Raw genomic sequence first — 16,762 nt, 5'->3', positions numbered from 1 at the left:
CCCAGATTATCTCTCTTATAGCATGTTTGCTCCCCTATCAGGTTTGGACACCTGTGATTGACTTGCATCAGCTAATCAGTCATCCCACATGCCACCTGAGCTAGGGGAAAATGGGGGCGTTGTTAATTATGATCATTTGTCACTTCAGGGAGTATGGGATCTACAGCATAATCAGGGCTATGACCCCCCCAGTTTTACCTCACCCAGTGTCTTAGGGTACTCTCTATGATGTAAACACCTTATGTTATACACTCCTATCCTGGAACATAGCAGCCTACAATAGCAAGCGAGATAATGAAGAATGGCTCTCCGCCATCACTAATTTCCACATTATTTGTGTACAAGAAGCTTGGGAGACTGAATAAAGCTCCATTAATGGATATTGCTCGTTCCAAACACTAGCAATACCACCCACAGGGGGGAGACACGGGGGGGGGGTCTGCTTACACTGATCTCCAACTCGGTTGTATTTGATATTTTGTGTTTTATAAATATCTCACCCTACATTCACATTTTAATAATCAAAGGTTATGACTCCTGGGATTTTATGTTAGTGAATTAATATACTAATAACTACCTAAACCCATATGCGGTCCGTAAGCATTTAGACAAGCTATTAGACAATCTAGTGGAGTCTCATCCTAATCATCTGAAATTCATCTGGCTCAGAGACTTTACTCTATAGGTGTGTCCAAGAAACACTAAGGAAGCATGTGGGATTGTGGATTTTAGAGAATACTCTATTATACATTTTCATCATGATTCACAGAGTGATGTCGTAAATAATATCTTGATGAAATGGCAATTGGAAGTCCACAATGAGATAGACCCACTCACGGGGCAGCATTTCCCCACATTCTATAGAGCAGAGTACTCCTCCACAATCGACTATATTATTTCCACAGACACCCTTGAAATATGTTTCATAGAGGTAAAGCCACAATTCACAGTACTTAGTGATCATGCCATCCTCTCCTTTGCCTTATGTTGGAAACGATCCAAAATCACGCAATGGCACAAGAGTCCCCAAACCTACTTTAGCTAGGAAAAATGGCTTCGTGCTAAAGTGGGATAGGGTTGATGATATTAAGTTTCTTACAAATCTTATTTGGGCAAATCAAGAGAATATTAATTTCTGTCTGGACCCTTTGACAGGTCAAACTCAGGTAGTTGAGGCATCCAGTAATCTCTTAACCAATATTAAGTTACAACTGACACGTTCAGTGTCGGCAAGAGCCATTCCGCAGTATCGATGGTTTGATAAGTCCTGTGTTACAGCTTCAAACAACCTACGGTTAGCTCTTAAAACTATACCAAGGGATAGAGGCCTTATTCGTACTTTGAGGGATGCCTATAAAGCTGCAAGAGCTTTTAGATTAGGACAGCTTAAATCTGAGGCATGGAACAACTTAAAACGAGCTTCCGCACTTCGCGATAATAATGCATTTTGGAAGGTGATTAACACCCCTTTTCTAAATGATCATGGAGGACCTTCTATGGATATACACATTGATGAAGACTCCTGGATAAGGTACTTTGCAGGAAATCTTCAAACTTTCAGATGTTTTCAATTTGTCAGATAGATGCCCACCCAATAAGCCGCCTTTCTAGCTTTTTTTCTAGCTTGAAGAAATCATACTGGTGCTGACTCAATCGCCACCCATGAAAGCGCCAGGTCCTGACGGGGTCCCTATGGGCATTTTTCTCTCGAATATTCCTTTTTGGGCTGCTCTGTTAAATGTGGTTTTTAATGTAATAGCTCAGTCTGGTCCCCTGCCCTCCTGGAAACAATCTGTTAGTATCCCAATTTTCAAGACACTTCTTCCCCTGCCAAATATTGTGATATCTCATTGCTTGACAGTACTGCCAAGTTAATGGATAGATTACTACTAAATAAATTGGAAGCTTGGGCGGAGGATAACAAGATCCTCATGGATGTACAGTATGGGTTCAGGAAGGGCAGGGGAACCATTGACCAGTGTCTTAATCTGTCCATGATGGTAGGAAAGTACACTTTGGCAAAAGGCACCATATACATGGCCATTATGGACCTTTCTAAGGACTTTGATTATGTTGTGCATAGCAAACTCTGGCTCATCTTGAAGGAAATGGGAGTAAACGAGGCAATTATAGAGTTTATTAGGGATTTATACAGGGATGCTACCGCCATGGTTCGCTATGGAATGCACAAATTCCTTCAAAATCAAAAGGGGCATCAGACATTGGTGCATTTTGGCTCTGTTTCTGTTTGCCCTCTGCACTAATAACGTAAATACTGCCTTTGAGTAACACTGCGAAAGATACTCCCCATGTACTGACGACTCCCCTTCCAATTCTGCTTTACGCAGATGATGCCTTCTTGTTGGCAAGGACCCCTCTGGCTCTCCAAAATTTGATTGTACTATATTCCGCTTTTATGACTAAACTGGACCTGCATGTTTAGGTTTAGAGATTTGTATCATGTGTGAGATTTAAGGGAACAGCCACGTTTTAAGTTTTTTTTTAAAACACTGTTCATTTTTGATTAGTTGGAGTTCTGGATCCATAATGCTCCAGATCTTGGGGACCAAATGAGTGAAAGATCTTCCACCCCACCTTGGTCTCTTAACTTATGTTGTGTTCATCAGAAAAAGTGCTCCTGACCTGAGACATCTGCGGGGGGAGTAGTGGGAAATCAAGGTTTGCAACATAGTGGGGCCTCTCCCATGCATGGCTCTGTGAGCCAGGCAGAGGGCCTTGAATTTAATCCTGGCCTGAACAGGCAGCCAGTGTAGCTCCTTCAAGGATGATCTCACTGACTGGTGCCTGGGTATCTTGAGAAGCAGTCAAGCGGCCGCGTTCTGCACATCTGTAACCTATCGGTGACATATTTGGTGGAGCTGAGATTTAATGAGTTGCCATAATCAAGTCTCGAGACTATCAAGGCTTGTACCATCGTCTTTCTTGATTTCTCTAGAAGTAGACTCAGAATTTTCCGATTCATCCAAAGCATCCCAAAACAGGTCCCGCCAATTTTTTGGCTTGCATTTCCATGTTTAAGTTCTGGTCAAGCCACATCCCTAGGTTTTTATGGAGGTTTTCGGGGTAGGAGTGGGTCCTCAGTTTACTGGCCAGGAAATCTTGGTGCATGGGCTTGGACTGCTGCCCAAGATCATAAGCTCAGTTTTATCCGTGTGAAGCTTAAGGCTTCAATCGGCCATCCGTGTTCCTATTTTTTCCAGGCAGGGGGATTAGCTGCCGATGGTTGGAACTGGGGGTGTCTGCTATTGAGACCACTAATTGGGTATCATCGGCATATGATACGAGGGAAAGTCCGAACTCCTGCACTATATGAGCCAATGAGCTCAAGTAGATATTAAAAAGGGTTGGGCTAAGGGAGGATCCCTGAGGTACTCCACACAGGGCCGAGAATGTGTCTGACAAAATGCCCGCCTCCTTGCATTGAAAAGATCTATCGCTCAGAAACGAGGCCACCCATTGGTTGTCCGTACCTCTGATCCTGATGTCTTTAAGCCTGTGGATGAGGTTCTTGTGGTCTATCGTGTTGAAGGCCGCGCTTAGGTCTAATAACAAAATAGCAGGGGCTCTTCCTTGATTAAGTATGCTTTTTAATTTTTCGGTGACCACGAGTAGTGCTGGTGCAGGATGCCATTATCTTCCAGGAACTGCGAGATAGTACTATTCACATGTTTCTCCGTGATCTTGCCCAGAATGGGCAGCAGTGGGATCGGATGATAATTTCCGATGGAGGCAGGGTCTAGTTGTTTTTTTTTCAACAGAGGCTTTACGATGGGGGGCTTCCATTCTTTAGGTACTTTACCCTTCTCGAGAGACAGGGAGAAGAGGCTAGTAAGTTGGGCCAGGACGCAGTCCCCCCCTTGAGCGAGGATGTGGGGTGGAGCGGGATCTATAGGGGACCCTGATTTGATGTTCCTTAGAAGGGAACTGGCCTGCTCTTTACTAAGTTTAGGATAAGTGAGCAGAGCCGAGGAGAGGGGAATCTTTGACTGCTCTGCGCCAAGAAAGAATTCTGGGGTGACCATAGACTCTTTAATTGCCACAAGAGTATGGCTTGTGTTTGAGTGAAGGGGGCTGTAGATATTTTCCACCTTACTCTTGAAGAAGGTGGCTAAATTATTACATCTCTTCTTTGAAGATTGAGGAATGTGGGTACCTGTTTCAACTGTTGTAAGAGACTTCACAATCTTAAACAACTCTTTTGAGGAGTTGGAGGACTTCTGGATCCTTTCTTCAAAAAAGGCTCCTGGTGCTTTCCTAATATTCTTATGATATTTCAGTATAGCTGCTTTGTAAGCAGATTTGACATCAGGGGCATACGTTTTTCTCCAGCTCCTCTCTAGCTTTTTAAAAGTTTTTCTTTTGAGTGGCCAATTGAGGGCTGAACCAGGTAGATCTGTTGAGATTTCTTGGCTTTATTGGACCGGGCATCCTAAAGTTCCTATCCATGGATCCGGTAAACCTTTTATGGGCTTCCTCAAGATCTCCTGTGTCTCGTGGAGTAGTTGCCTCCAGGTCTATGGGCCAAGATTCAGGGGACAGCCTTGGTCACTTAAGTCCTAGAACTGAGCAGTCCCCCAAGGTCTTGGCTGCAAAGGGTTTTTGGTACAGAATAGGAATAAAAAAATTATCTGACCAAGAAATACGAATAGGGGCAAGAGCCTCCAGTCTAGGGTCATTGGAAAAAATAGGGTCCAAAATATGACCCTTTTCGTGTGTAGCCTGGCGCACCAATTGTGTAAGTTGTAGGGCTTCAAGGTCAGCTAAAAATCTCTTGGATGAAGGATTAGTTAGGTCATCCAAATGAATATTAAAGTCACCTAGTGAGGTGAAGGAGCTTTTTCCTATAGCCAGGCTGGCCAAGATGTCAGGGATAGCCTCTACAAAAGGTGATCAAGTCCTTGGTGGCCTATAGATAAGACTGCCCGAGAAGGAGGATGTGGGGGTAAGGGACAGTCTAAAAGCAATAGCCTCACAGTTAGCTATATTGAGGGTAGTGATGGCGCAGCCAAGATGAGATTTTCAAATGATGGCGATACCGCCTACCGTTGTACCCACTCTGTCGAGTCGATGTACCTCGAAACCTTGGGGAAGGGTGCTAATAATGTCTGGGGTGGAGCTTTCTTGAAGCCATGTTTCCGTGAGGAACAGTACCTAAAGGTCTTCTTACTCTATCAACATCCTGATCTCGATAGAATGTTTTGGGAGGGATCTGCAATTGATTAGCCCCATCTTCCAATGTTTTGTGTGGTCCTTCCTAGTCTTGTTGTAACTGCCCCACTGAGCTAGAGTCCCTGAAGAGAAGCCGCAAATATGACATCTCAAGGGGTTGTTGGCATCAAGTGAGTGCAAGCAAGAGGAGTAAATAACTGGTTTTAGGGATTCAAGATCCTCTTTGGAGTATTTGATCAGGGTGACAGGGCCCGGACATGATTGGACAGGATTTCTGGCCCCTGGTCCCGGACAGGCGCGGACAGGCACAGACGGGCTTGCCTTTGACGCGCCTTAGGCACACCAGCGGCGCGCCCGCCTCGGGCGTCCGCTGCACGTCGGCGCCATCCCGGCCTTAAATCCCGACCAGGGAGGTGCAGAGGGAGGAGAATAGAATTCTACTCCCCAAGATGGCGACCGTCCAATGGCCACCCAAAAGTGTATAATCAAGCGTGAGTTCCTCCCTCCACACAATCAGCTGTAAAAGCTGCGGTGGACCGGAGAGAGTCACGTGCAAATGGCGATCAAACAAGTCAGAGTTCCCTTATATTTAAAAGCATACAACCATGTTAAGAAATCTAAAACATATATTATTGCAAAGGGGGGTCCAAATAAGAGACAGTTAAGCTATCATATAGCCGGGAACAAAATAGAACAAGTTCATCATTTTAATTATTTAGGGGTTGTTTTGATGTCAAGCAGAACTGGAAGGAGATGTTGCAAACACAAGCTAATCTCATGGCCCAAAGTATTGCTGCCATTTTTAGATTCTCCAAGAAATTGGGATGCAACCCATTGATGGAAATGTCCAAAATCTATCTGGCCAAAACTGTATCAATCGCAACATACGGAGTGGCTATATGGAGGATATCGGAGGTGAGGGCACTTCAAATCACAGAGGATACATTTGTTAAAAGATTGCTCTCACTCCATTAGCAGGCAATAACTTTATTGGTCATAAGGAATTAAGTCTGGCTTTTATCACTGATGCTAGCAAACTTGTCCCACTCACTCTATGGCTTTCAGTCTGGAAAAGAAGCTTGGTTGATTTGAATCACAAGATCCTAATGGATATTATGAACCTAGATCAAGCTCATAAAATCCCGTGGCTTTCATATGTTTGACAAACTCTTGTCTCATTAGGGCTTGCATATTTATATGACACTCCGTCCTTATGTCAAAAATACCCCCAAAAAAGATTGAAAGATGTATTTATAAAGAAAGTGGTTGTAGAAAGATGGAATAGATATAGAGACAAACAATCTGTTAAGATCTATGACAGTCTAACGCATATTCCCTTAGACTCTAGCTCTTATCTTGTGTTCGTAGAGAACAGACAGCACTGCCATATTCTGATCAGATTCCAATTAAATTAAATCGCGCTAATGTTGGGCCACCCAAATAATGTTTTTTCCATAAACGATTTACCGCCTTGCCCCTATGATCATAAGGCAATTCAATCTACTGAGCTCAGTCTACAACATCCTCTTTTTTTGTCCATTTTATACAATAGAGAGAAAGAATTGTATTGTGCCACTTTTAATTAAATTTTCATCCCGCTCTTTTGCATTCGCACTTTCCACATTTTGTCACCTAGAAACCGCGTTTGTGTGTTACGCATTGTCATAATTTTTTATTGGCAGCTATAAGATCTCGCAAAGCTCTATAGTACACCCTTTATAGTATTTTAAAATGACTGTTTGACTAGAAACTTGATGCTTGCTGCTATTTTTATCATATTTAATAAGAAATTCTTAACCTAATTGTTCATTGGCTGTTTGGTACTGTAATTATTTTTCTAACTACGGTTCTTTGCATCATATGTAACGATATTTTCTTTGCACTTTTATGCATTCTTTATTGTAATGCGAAATAAAGTTATCTGATGATGATGATATATCTACTCTGCACATGATGTTTTGACATTTAAAACATTCTTAGTTCCTCATTGCAATTTCAACAAGACTACACTGTTACTTTTCAATAAAATACCCAATGTAATAAAGAGGCACTAATTAATTTTTCTATTATTTCCCAAAACATTCACCACTAACCTCTTAAACACATAACCTCTAATAGATATAGTTCATCTCATACATTTTTTCTCATCACTGTGATACTCCTTTTAATCAAACTCCAATATACATCTTCATTTCTAATGTACATTTTTAAAATAATTACAAAGTTATATACATACCAGTGAATTCAGTTTGTAGATTATATTCTTGTTTAGCTCTTTCTGGATAGTTTTGACACTGTTAAGATTTGTAAAAACTAAACACAAGAATGGTACACCATTCCCATACAAAGCAACTCTAAAAGGGCAACCTCTTCAATCTTCTACTCTATCATCATGAGAAAGGCAGAAAATGAAAGAAATCATGTGTATCATTTTAGACTACTGCATCTCCACTTGTGAATAGTTAGCATCTGTTAACCCTTTCCCTCTCTTTTAAAATGAGGTTCCTGTTGGCACCTTTTGGGGATGTTTTCGCAATCATCGTGGAGAAATCGCGAAAGAAAAAGGGCGTTCAAACGTATATCTAACTTCATTTTTTCTGAAATTTAAATAATACAGAAAAATGTATTACATAGTCCTGAGCTGGAAATTAAAACTTGCCATTACTTACATTGTGTCATCTCTCCTGAACTTTAAAATAAAAGTTCTGTCTCTTTAACCCCCCCACCCCCCAATTCAGTTGTAGCTCAGTGTACCTAGCAGCCCAGTGGAACCAGTAGGTCAAAAGTCAACAGTACATTCTAGGAGGAACAAGCTACTTCTAAATGAGATACAGCAGGTGTGGTTTACTCCACAGATTCAAAAGCATAGCCTGTAATACATTAAACAACAGCCAATATTAAGACTTCTTCCTGAGCCATCTAACCCACTACCTAATTTTATTCACTGTCATGCTGACAGCATCCAATGAAATATATACATACATATATCATGTGACCAAGGCCGTTTTACCGGCCGAAACGCATCATGGCAGGCAGAAGGGAGCAATAAAAATTCTCTACATACCACGAAGAGGAGTTTGTGCATTCTTTTTCGCCGTGAGCTGGAAGTCTTAGAGTGCTTTAAAGTTGATATATATATATATATATTCACTGAAAAAACCATAGGTTTCACACATGTTATAGTTAGCTGTACATTTCACTCGTAAAAAACCAATGAAATTGCCCCGTTATAGTTAGTGCAGGCAACTATAACTCACGCGACCGCAATCCTCAGCACTTTACGCAGTTAGTGCCGTGCACGCACGGTGGTCACGCGGTGCGCTGCGCGCACCGCGTGCCCACATTATGCGGGATGGGCCATGTACGCACGATGCGCTTCGCGCACCGTGCGCACATGGGGGACATCTTATGCGCATCTTTTTGAAATGAATTCTTTGTTAATTTTATATCTATATATATATATATATATGTATATGTAAATTCACTTAAAAAACCATAGGTTTCACACATGTTATAGTTAGCTGGACATTTCCCTCGTAAAAAACCAATGAAATTCCCCCGTTATAGTTAGTAAAGGGAACTATAAATCACGCGACCGCAATCCACTGCTGATGACGTCAGATATTACATCACTGTATTTATTCACTTATTTACCCATTTTTCTTTCCTTTAACCTTTAGCTATACATATTTAATAAATATTTATTTTACAGAAAGACACATATGTCATCAGTGATGTAATATCTGACGTCATCAGCAGTGGATTGCGGTCGCGTGAGTTATAGTTCCCTTTACTAACTATAACGGGGGAATTTCATTGGTTTTTTACGAGGGAAATGTCCAGCTAACTATAACATGTGTGAAACCTATGGTTTTTTAAGTGAATTTGCAAGGTTTTTTAAATGCTAATTCCTAACTAGAACGTGTGTGAAACCTATGGTTTTTTCAGTGAATTTGTACGGTTTTTTAAATGCTAAGTTATGTATTTATTATTTAATTATTTTTTTTTTAAGGTTTTTCACCGTGCGCGTATCGTGCGCGTACGGTGCGCTTTGCACACCGTGCGCGCTCTGTGAGCACGCGGTGCGCTTCGCGCACCGTGCGCCCACGTTACGCCGTTCGCGTAATTTTCGCGTTTCTACTGTGCGCGCACGGTAAGCGCACTCCGCGATTTTTTGTAAAAATATTAAAAACATTTATGGCCCTTGGGGGTCCTTTGGGGACCCCCTGACAATGGCTAGGGGGTCAGGAACTGTCCACCCTGCCCCCTTTTCATGTTCTCCACCTTTATTTTTCACCTCCCTCGGACTGCGAGAGACAAAATGGCGGCGACACTTCCTGGTTTCGACCAATTCGAATGTTTACTAAGATCTAACAACCAATCAGAATTGCGCTCGTGCACGGCAGGGTGCGCTTACCGTACGCGCACGGTACGTGCCTATAGATATATATATGCTTTTAAATGCTATTTTCTCAGAAAATACTGAACAGATTTACACCAGACCTGCAAAAGGCACATCCCTGACCTGAGGACTACTCTCTGCCAAATTTCAAGGTTTTCTGTTCAGCCGTTCGGGCTGTAGCGCGGACTAAAGGTCCTACGGGAAAATGCATGGGGAAAATGTGTTTTGGGACCCCCCCTTTTTCTCAGCCCCCGCTTGACGAATCCCCCCGAGACTTTCAGGGAAGGAGCGGAGCGGAGCGCCCCACCTATTTTGAAAATTTCGCGAGGATTCGTCAATCGACGCAAAAGTTATTCCAAATAGAATGTTGCGGATTTCCTATGGAAACACGGTCCTAACTATAACTATCTACTGGCGACCGCCAGTAGATAATATATATATATATACTCCACACAATCTCGCTGTAACGAGAAAAACTCGGACACCCCAGTTGAATGCAGCTTCGTTTATTCTCCAAGTGCAAAAACGACGTGTTTCGCCATTACGGCTTGGTCACGCTCGGATTGCAGAAAATTCACAAGGTTTAAATCTGTCAATTCATTCAAAGACGGACTCATCACAAACAGAACATTAATCATGATAACGCCATCGCGGCCATCTTGTAACGGTGTAATAATGCTAAAATTCCCACATCGCATGTATAAATACAACATACAGTGATTTCGTAATTCAATACATATATACCCATATACAAATTTATATAGCATGCTAAATATGGAATGCATTAGGCCTTTCATGAACGTATAATCCAGAAGGATGTATCTAGCCTAAATCGGCAACACACATAGTGATATCGCAAGTTCGTGTCGATAACGGTAAATACCTACGGCACAAACACAATGGTGTCTAATATTAAATCATTTGTTAATGAGTTACTTAAAATAGTAAATTTCAAATACCGCCCAAGTGGGCATAAGTGCTCAGTAAACAACAGAACCCGATGCAGGTCCCAATGCCAATACAAATTCATTGTAATATGCAAATCCATTACTGTGATTGACAAAATACATATAATCACAGCTTTAGGGATACCCCACAATAAATACATCCTCCTTCAATGGTTACTATTCATGATGTGTAAAGTTGTGACTCCATCTGAAATACAAACAGATATAAAAGATATATAAAAAACTATATAAAACTTTGAAACAACATAGCTAGACAACTATTTTCATTATTCTTGCAGGTGTATAGCTAATTCCTCGCTCATATTCAAGCCTTTCGGTGCGAGGCTTTCGAAATCTACAATATATCGGCATTCCAACTTCCTAAGTGACAGTTCTCTATTCCCTCCTCTCATTCCCAAATCCACAGAGTCAATAACCACCATACGGACCTTGGTCTCATCTTGAAAATGCTGTTCCGAAAAATGTCGGGCTATGGGATACAATTTGTTGTTATTTCGTATAGCACGTAAATGCTCTAACACACGTTTCTTGGCTGCATGTTTCGTACTGCCAATATACCACTTGGCACATGGGCAGATAAGTACATACACACAATGTGTAGTATTCCATGTTAGTCTCTTCCTAATAGTGAATTCCCTTTTTGAATTGGGTACATGCAGCACATCGCAATCCGTGCTATTTCTACATGCCTTACACCTATGGCAGCATCTGAAACCCACATTTTTAGAATTACATCCATGTCTGTGATGTGATTATGGATAAGTTCGTCTCTTAGAGAACGTCCCTTTCTGAACGTAATCTGGGGATTGCTGCCTAGATCTTTTTTAAGATGCTCATCGGTGAGTAGCACGTGCCAATGTTTTTTTAAAAATCCTCCGTATCTCGGTGGCTTGACCTGAGAAGGTCGTAATGAATCTGATATTTTCCTCTTTTATTTCTTTCTGTTTGGGATAAATGAGTTCATTACGAGTTTTTGTCTAGACCCTAGAGATTGCATCTTTCACGATTCTAGCACTGTAGCCCCTCTCCCTGAATCTTACACACATGTTTGCCTCTTCTTTTTTATATGCAGCAACAGTACTACAGTTCCTTTTCGCCCGTAACAGTTCACTGTACGGGATGCTCCGCACTAAATTTTGTGGGTGACTGCTATTGGCATTCAAGATGCTATTACCCGCAGTTTCCTTGCGGAATAATTCAGACGTTAGTTGGTTATCTTTGACTTCTAGGCGAACGTCCAAGAACTCCATTGAGTTCTTACTGATGTTCTCTGTGAACTGTAAATTACATGTGTTTATGTTCAGTTTGTTGATAAAGATTTTTGCTGAATCCTCATCACCACACCAGATGAAAAAGATGTCATCAATGTATCGCAGCCACAGGGCAACATTGTTAAATTCGTGCATAGTAGCCACCACCTGCTCCTCCCACCAGCCCATGAACAAGTTCGCGTAGCTGGGGGCGAAGCAGGTTCCCATAGCTGTGCCCTGTGAAGCTATTGATATATTTGAGAAAGGTGTCCTGGGTGACTTACAAAGTATGAGATACAGTAAGATACCAGGAGATAGAAAAAATCTCACAGCAAAACAAATCACATCTATTTATAATTTGAAAGCTGATCATAACATAGTAATCCGCCAATCGGATAAGGGCGGGAATGTGGTTGTTTTGGATAAACAGAAATATCTGTTAGAAGGGTTGAGACAACTGCAGGATGAGAAATGTTATTGTACAACTGACATGGCGGAGGTATTGAAATCTAAAACTGCATATAGAGAGACGCTGGTCGGGTGGAAGGACAGAGGATTGTTGGACCAGGAGGAATTTGACTATCTATACTGTGCCCACCCGAGAATACCGATCCTATATCTACTTCCCAAGATACATAAAGACATGCAGAACCCGCCAGGACGACCTATAGTGTCCTCCATAGGCTCGTTGTATGAGAATACATCAAGGTTTATTGACTATTTTCTCAGACCCTATGTAGTTGCCTTACCTTCATACCTAAGGGACACCACTCATTTCCTAACCATCATTGATGGTATTCATTGGGAAGCCGATTTCACTCTGGTTTCTCTTGATGTTAGTAGTCTATATACTAGCATACAACACAAATTGGGGCTTCAATCCATCCTACACTATTTCAAGACTAGATCCATTTCACTTTTACACCACTCTCAGATGATATTGGAAATGACTGAGATTTGTCTCAAGAACAATTTTTTTCATTTTCAATGACACCATCTACAGGCAGTCACAGGGCACAGCTATGGGAACCTGCTTCGCCCCCAGCTACGCGAACTTGTTCATGGGCTGGTGGGAGGAGCAGGTGGTGGCTACTATGCACGAATTTAACAATGTTGCCCTGTGGCTGCGATACATTGATGACATCTTTTTCATCTGGTGTGGTGATGAGGATTCAGCAAAAATCTTTATCAACAAACTGAACATAAACACATGTAATTTACAGTTCACAGAGAACATCAGTAAGAACTCAATGGAGTTCTTGGACGTTCGCCTAGAAGTCAAAGATAACCAACTAACGTCTGAATTATTCTGCAAGGAAACTGCGGGTAATAGCATCTTGAATGCCAATAGCAGTCACCCACAAAATTTAGTGCAGAGCATCCCGTACGGTGAACTGTTACGGGCGAAAAGGAACTGTAGTACTGTTGCTGCATATAAAAAAGAAGAGGCAAACATGTGTGTAAGATTCAGGGAGAGGGGCTACAGTGCTAGAATCGTGAAAGATGCAATCTCTAGGGTCTAGACAAAAACTTGTAATGAACTCATTTATCCCAAACAGAAAGAAATAAAAGAGGAAAATATCAGATTCATTACGACCTTCTCAGGTCAAGCCACCGAGATACGGAGGATTTTTAAAAAAACATTGGCACGTGCTACTCACCGATGAGCATCTTAAAAAAGATCTAGGCAGCAATCCCCAGATTACGTTCAGAAAGGGACGTTCTCTAAGAGACGAACTTATCCATAATCACATCACAGACATGGATGTAATTCTAAAAATGTGGGTTTCAGATGCTGCCATAGGTGTAAGGCATGTAGAAATAGCACGGATTGCGATGTGCTGCATGTACCCAATTCAAAAAGGGAATTCACTATTAGGAAGAGACTAACATGGAATACTACACATTGTGTGTATGTACTTATCTGCCCATGTGCCAAGTGGTATATTGGCAGTACGAAACATGCAGCCAAGAAACGTGTGTTAGAGCATTTACGTGCTATACGAAATAACAACAAATTGTATCCCATAGCCCGACATGTTTCGGAACAGCATTTTCAAGATGAGACCAAGGTCCGTATGGTGGTTATTGACTCTGTGGATTTGGGAATGAGAGGAGGAAATAGAGAACTGTCACTTAGGAAGTTGGAATCCCGATATATTGTAGATTTCGAAAGCCTCGCACCGAAAGGCTTGAATATGAGCGAGGAATTAGCTATACACCTGCAAGAATAATGAAAATAGTTGTCTAGCTATGTTGTTTCAAAGTTTTATATAGTTTTTTATATATCTTTTATATCTGTTTGTATTTCAGATGGAGTAACAACTTTACACATCATGAATAGTAACCATTGAAGGAGGATGTATTTATTGTGGGGTATCCCTAAAGCTGTGATTATATGTATTTTGTCAATCACAGTAATGGATTTGCATATTACAATGAATTTGTATTGGCATTGGGACCTGCATCGGGTTCTGTTGTTTACTGAGCACTTATGCCCACTTGGGCGGTATTTGAAATTTACTATTTTAAGTAACTCATTAACAAATGATTTAATATTAGACACCATTGTGTTTGTGCCGTAGGTATTTACCGTTATCGACACGAACTTGCGATATCACTATGTGTGTTGCCGATTTAGGCTAGATACATCCTTCTGGATTATACGTTCATGAAAGGCCCAATGCATTCCATATTTAGCATGCTATATAAATTTGTATATGGGTATATATGTATTGAATTACGAAATCACTGTATGTTGTATTTATACATGCGATGTGGGAATTTTAGCATTATTACACCGTTACAAGATGGCCGCGATGGCGTTATCATGATTAATGTTCTGTTTGTGATGAGTCCGTCTTTGAATGAATTGACAGATTTAAACCTTGTGAATTTTCTGCAATCCGAGCGTGACCAAGCCGTAATGGCGAAACGCGTCGTTTTTGCACTTGGAGAATAAACGAAGCTGCATTCAACTGGGGTGTCCGAGTTTTTCTCGTTACAGTGAGATTGTGTGGAGTAGATAAATTGGAAATCCGGTTTCCCTTCTCGGACCGCCCGTGACAGACCTATCTTTTTACCGGAACTTGTGATTTATATATATATATATATATATAGATATATACATATCTACATATATATATTTATATGTCACAATGTACCAAACTACCTGGAGAGCGAAGAGGAGAGTGAGGAAGCGTTTCCCCCTTACGTCTCTCCTAATGTCTGTTTCTAGTCTCCCTTAGATACAGCGCTGGATATTGCAGACAATACCTTTAAATATCCCGACTCCCTACAGACGGAGGTACATCACGTGATGACATCGCGTGAATCTATTGGACCCTCGGACGGAACAACTGAGGTATTCATATCTGGTTCCCTGGCAGACAGACGGGGTTCAAGGAACCAGGAGGACAACACAAGAGAAGCTGATGAAGTGCCGCCACTTCTAAGTCCTGTTATCCGTGACGTCCTCGCCACTGCACTATCTAATAAGGCCCAGGAACAGAACAGCGGTCCCAGCAAGCGTACTGAAGAATCAAGACGGGAGCCGGACCCCTTTTGGCAAAACAGGAATTCCAGCCACGGTCCTCGAGGAGCGTGGCTTACTAAGGTACGCAACCATCTCCATGCCTTCTTTTTCAAATGGAATTCGCATGCCGCGACCCCTACCCTGACATAGGCGTAGAGAGGGTGAGTGAAGAGGGCATTTGCGGGGAATCATTCAACACGACAGTACCAACAACCCCAAGAAAAAAGCCTGCGCGACACTGGTCGTGGTGCAATTACGTGATTATGTTCAACCCCCTCACATCTATACCCATAAAGGCCATACCTTAAGGGGGCTGTTCAACTAAAGCCTTTTTTTAATTTTCTTCTTCCTAGGGTGATTCTCATAAAAGTTACATACGGAGAAATGAGGAATCCCTGAAACCCAGGGAGATTTCTGCTGGTCTGAAGACTCCAAGACCTCACGGATACGGGAACTGAGATATAAGAAGGAAACAGTCTTGTCTATGTATACCTATTGGAGAAATAAAACCTAAGTTGTGAGCTGTAATATCCCGCATAGTCATTCGTCTTATATCACAATATATAAATGTATTTTTAAACACCTCCATTTTAACTGCTTTTTCTTTGGAAAACTACCTCATTCAGCTCTAGCCTTCTCCTAACGACAATTCCTTCTTCACTTCAAAATGCTTAGAGTATGGATTGTGGGCCACAGCTATATGTATCTGGCTAAAGAGGGTATGAAAGAGAGGTATTGACAGGAATTTGGGTTTGCAAATGTTCAGATTACTTGGTTTGGCTAGGGAGGGTTAAAGTTTCATCCGTTGCTGCCTTTGGTTAAATCCACTGTGTATTTCCAAAATCCTCCCCTTATATTTGTGCACTGTGGTGGCAATGACCTAGGCACATTGACGGGGGTAGGGCTGGAAATCCTAATGAAAGAACTCTTTGCTTAACTGATGTCACTTTTCCCTCACACTGTCTTGGTTTATTCTAATATTTGACAAAGACAGAAATGGAAATAGTCAAATCAATTCTGTCCACAGACTGACAAAGCCAGGAAACATGTTAATAAAACTGTTTCTGCATTCCTCAGAGACAATCTAAGTTTTGACATGCATGGAATTTATAGAAATGATGGAGTGCACTTTACAGATGAAGGCAACAGGGTGTTTCTAAGTAACATGAAACTCAGCATCCAGTCTCATATGTAGCAGCCATATACACACAACCAACACAGAGCCACCTAGTACCCAAAATATTTATTTTTTAAACAATTTTTTTTCCTTTAGTTTTTGTGGATCTTCGCTATGACATTGGAATACCAGCAGACGTGTTGCGAAAACGGAAAACAAAAGCAGACATTCAATGACCACCAACACATCCAAAAATAATATGAAAATTCCATTCTGAACATTGCACTACACATACAAAGT

Source organism: Triturus cristatus, chromosome 1_2 (assembly GCF_964204655.1).
Source record: "Triturus cristatus chromosome 1_2, aTriCri1.1, whole genome shotgun sequence".
Taxonomy (NCBI): Eukaryota; Metazoa; Chordata; class Amphibia; order Caudata; family Salamandridae; genus Triturus; species Triturus cristatus.
Note: the sequence above shows the minus strand (reverse complement) of the source record.